At 37.6% G+C, this 5,115-nt stretch overlaps 1 pseudogene; it reads left to right on the forward strand.

Annotated features, from left to right (window-relative positions):
- The first annotated feature begins 361 nt into the window (after positions 1–361).
- LOC108289208 lies at positions 362–1,719 on the forward strand (annotated as a pseudogene).
- The last annotated feature ends 3,396 nt before the right edge of the window (positions 1,720–5,115 follow it).

A 5,115-nucleotide genomic window follows, 5' to 3' on the forward strand; every position in this document is an offset into this window, starting at 1 on the left:
TCTTGGAGCAATTGAAAGGCTAGCAATAAGTAATAGTTCAAGTCTCGTGACAGTTGAGCCCAGATTTCCTTGTGATCCCCTTCAAAACCACCAGAATGCTATATTACTTCCAACTTTAGTTTTATTTTCCATATGCATTTCGCAACTTCAACATTTTGTGTTAATAATAATCTTTTACAGCTAGACCTATTTAACTTTACATTAGTTTTACATTGAACATTTTTATGTGCAAATTCTAAAGGGGATGTTTACCCATAAATATTACTGAGTGCATTACTTACCTTGACTCTTAGCTTGTTGGGGTTGGTCATTGGACCTGATATCTGCTCCTGTCACCTTAGCCTCCTAACTCTTAGCCACTATGTGTGAGTGTATGTCTGTTCACATTGGCCAGCCTGGTGTCCAGACTGGCAGTGCCAACTGCTAACTCTACTGCTAGGAACATGGCATCCAGCCCCATGGCCAGATGTCAAGTGAAAAGACAATTTGAGATGGAGATGACTCCTTTAACACCTTCTTCAGTGAGACAGGCACTGAAAAGTATGTGCCCAGGGCAGTGTTTGTAGACCTGAAACCCACAGTTATTAACACAGTTTATACTGATACCTACTAGGCCCTTCTTCCACCCTGTGAAGCTCATCACAGGCAAGGAAGGTGCTGACAATAGCTATGCCTGGGGGCACTACATCATCGGCAAGGAGATCATTGACCTCATCTTGGACTGAGTTCACAAGCTGGCTTACCAGTGCGCAGGTCTTCAGGGCTTCTTAGTTTTCCACTTTGATGAGCAAACTGGTTCTGTGTTCAACACCCTGCTGATGGGACATCTCTCTGTTGATTCTAACAAGAAGTCCAAGCTGCAGCTCTCCATTTACTTAGAAACCCCTCGCCTTCCAGCTTTCCACAGCTGTAGTTGAGCTGTATGACTCCATCCTCACCACCCACACTGCTCTGTAGCACTAATGTGCTTTCACAGTAGACAATGAGGCCGTCTATGATATCTGCCATAGAAAGCTCAATACTGAGTACCTAACCTACACTAACCTTAACTACCTTATTAGCCAGATTGTGTCTTCTATCACTGCTTCCCTCAGATTTGATGGAGCCCTGAATATTGATCTGACAGAATTCCAGTCCAATCTAGTGTCATGTACGTACATCCACTTCCCTCTGGCTACTTGTGACCCTGTCATCTCTGCTGACAAAGCCTTCCATGAACAGTTTTCTATAGTAGAGGTCACCCATGCTTGTTTTGAGCCAACTAGCCAGAGAAAAAGAAGTGACCCACGCCATGGTAAATACATAACTTGCTGCCTTTTGTACCCTGGTGACATGCTTCCCAAAGGCGTCAGTGCTGCCATTACCACCATCAAAACCAAATGCAGCATCCAGTTTGTGGATTGCTTTCCCACTGGCTTCAAGGTTGGCATTAATTACCAACTTCCCACTGTGGTGCCCGGTGGAGACCTGTCCAAAGTACACAGAGCTGACATCACACTGAGGGACATCACAGCCATTGCTGACGTGTGGCTCACCTGGACAAAAAGTTTTACCTGATGGATGCCAAGTTCCTTTGTTCACTACTCCATGGGTGAAGAGATGGAAATAGGAGAGTATTCTGAGGCCCACGAAGACATGGTTGTCCTTAAGAAGGTTTATAAAATGGTTAGTGTGGAGTCTGTTGAATGAGAGGGTGAGAAAGAAGGAGAGGAATACTAATTATCCATTTCCTTCAGCCCTGCAGCGTGTCATACTCCCAGAATTTCAGCTTCAGCATTAGCTGACTGGCATTCAGGCTTTTCAGTTAGATCCTTTTCACTCAGTGGTGATCAAGTCTTTTCCATGTGTACCTGTAAGATTTTTTTCATTATGTCTCAAAGTAAAGTCTTTAGAGTAAAAAAATGAATGGATCAAATAAATATAAATATTATCCAGTTACACAGGACATGTTTTAATTTTCTGCAGAGATTAATGTAATTCCTGTAAGTAATGAGAATTCACACCACTATTCGCTGGATTTGGATATATCGTTACTTTATGTTTTGACAAACATAAAATATGAGAAAGATCAAAATAGAAGATGAATGTATATTAATAAGGACAGCATTATATGAGTACACAGGATCTGTTATATATCCCTATCCATTATGTAACTCAATCTATCATCTATATCCGGGGTCTACAAACAACATCCTGTAGGCCAAATATGGCTTGCTGCCTGTTTTCATAAATAAAGCTGTACTGAAACTCAGCCATGTTCTTTTGTTTACATATCATCCCTGACTGCTTACCTATTACAGTGGCAAAGCTGTGTAACTGTGACAACCCACAAACCATTTAAAATACAAATAGCTGGCTGGGAGTGGTGGCTGACACCTGTGATTTCAACACTTCGGGAGACCAAGGCTGGCAGATCATTTGAGGCCAGAAGTTTCAGACCAGACTCACTAACATGGTGAAATCTCACCTCTACTAAAAAAGTACAAAAATTAGCAGGGTGTGTAATTACAGCCAGGCAGGCACCTATAATTACAGGTACTCAGGAGTTTGAGATGAGAGAATCACTTAAGCCTTGTAGGCGGAGGCTGCAGTGAGCCAAGATAGCAACAAGGCACTCCAGCCTGGGAGAAAGACTGAGACCCTATCTCAAATAAATGAATGAATAATCAAATAAAATACATATGATCCTTTGCAGGAAAAAGTTTTCTTATATCTAATCTGTAATGTCAATATCAATACATGTATCTAATCATCTGTCTAATCTTTTAATATGTGTGTACACCTACATACACAAATGTGCATGCATATGTATATATGTGTGTCTGAATGCATTTATATATATGTATATATTATTCAGAATATATTCATTTTTCCAAAAAGGGTTTCTGGTGGCACACACATTTGAAACAGTAATAACATACAACTCTACAAAATAGAAGCAAGACAACCACTAAAAATAATAGAAACCAAAAAGAGCAAAATTTTAAATCTGATAAATCATTCAATTTGGGCATTATTGTGTTCTGAGATTTCTGGAAGATATGACAATCAACAAAAATATTGAGCTACATTGTTCTAATTAGAAAATGTGGTAAATTAAAGCAAATTCAAAAGAACACAGGAATAATTTCCTTCTTATATTCCTCTGTGTTTATGGATCACAGTCAAGTTGACCACAGAAATATTATCAATCTCTTTCTGTTTTTATGACAACTTGAGTTTTAATACAGAGTGTCTTGTAAAGCAGACTTCCTGAGGGCTTTATCAATCAACAAATATAAAATAACCTGAATTTCACTTCGTGCAATAGGAATAAATCTATGATGATATAAGGAGACATTTAGTTGTGAACATTGACATTTTCACATTTTCAGTAATAAAGAAAAATATTTGTAGTAACCTATTTAAAAGGAATAAATAAATATATATTTTAAGTGTCTTGTTTACTTTTTATTTTTATGTCTGAATTCTAAAGTTAACACATATGTTCACACAACAAAACTGTCTAATATAAGTGGCTTATATAAATGAGTTTAGTCATATTTTGACTTCATTTAGCTAAGAGAAATGTTGAGTCTTAAATTGTAAGCATGAAAATAATACAAAAACTAAAAACTGGTGATTGATAATTCCCTAATCTTGTCCTTGTATGAAAGAAAATCAATGCACTTAAAATTTCTTTAGTTACAATATTCTATAATACTATATTAACATAATTTTGATCATCATGTTGACATCTCATGGAGTATAATTGGCTTTATGTGATGTGATTGCTGTATTTGATTTCTATTTCCTCAGTATTGCACTAGTTAACCTTATGTGTTAAGTAGAATAACTAGGAGAAAAATGTTTTCTATTATTTCATATAGGGAAACTGGTAAGCTTAATACACTTGTTATTCATTGTTAAAAATATACAGAGATAGCTAAAGTGGAGAGAATAGAATCTTTTATCTTTAAGAAATTATGGTTATTATCATTAAATAATTATCTGGCTAAGTGTAGTAATATGGCAACAAGATTTTTGAATGTACTCCTAATCTTAAGGGGAATAACAGAAAAAAATATTGCTTCACTTCTTAAAAATGTCAACAGATATTTTACCACCATTCTTAAAAACTCTTTAAAGCCAAGCACAGTGGCTCACACCTGTAATTCTCACACTTTGGGAGGTTCTGGTGGGTGAATCATTTGGCCAGGAGTTTGAGACCAGCCTGGCCAACATGGTGAAATCCCTTCTTTGCTAAAAATACAAGAAAATTAGCCAGGCGTGGTGGTGTGCACCTGTAATCCCAGCTACCTGGGAGGCTGAAGCACAAGAATACCTTGAACTCAGGAAACACAGGTTGTAGAAGCTGAAATGGCATCACTGCATTCATTTCAGCTTGGGCAACAGAGCAAGAATCTGTCAAAAAAAAAAAATCTTTGACCAAGTTGGCAGTAAAACTGTGTCTACCATTGTGACATATTCTGTGACAAGGTCACAGAAACCTGAATGTCAGTTTTCACAAGTGAGAAAGAAGACTCAAGGTGAAATGTTTACATATTGAATGGAGAAATGATTTTTCTTTTTTCTTTTTTTTTTTTTTGTTGGGGAGACGGAGTCTTGCTCTGTCACCCATGCTGGATTGCAGCCCATTGCAACCTGCACCTCCCGAGTCCAAGTGATTCTCCTGCCTCACACTCCCAAGTAGCTGTGACTACAGGTGCACACTGCCACGCCTGGCTAATTTACCAGAATTCCAACTGAGGTAGTCAGGATCCAGAGAAGCTATATTACTTCTCATTAAAGGAAATGTCTTTTTTGACACTATTGTGGCTCAATGACTATATTAATTACACTGAAACCTACATAGTAGAAGCTAAGTGTTTTTGCTCAATTTGCTTAAATAAATAATAGTTTTACAACTGTGGCAAGATACACATTAGAATTATTTTGTTAGCAATTCGTGTCAAGTAGGAAGTATGAGCTAATTCTGTCCATTTAGAAAATAACTTGATTCTGTAATCCTTTGGATATATACCCAGTAATGGGATTGCTGGGTCAAATGGAATTTCTATTTCTAGGTCCTTGAGGAATCGCCACACTGTCTTCCACAATGGTTGAACTAATTTA

This window comes from Cebus imitator, unplaced genomic scaffold (assembly GCF_001604975.1).
Source record: "Cebus imitator isolate Cc_AM_T3 unplaced genomic scaffold, Cebus_imitator-1.0 Scaffold395, whole genome shotgun sequence".
Taxonomy (NCBI): Eukaryota; Metazoa; Chordata; class Mammalia; order Primates; family Cebidae; genus Cebus; species Cebus imitator.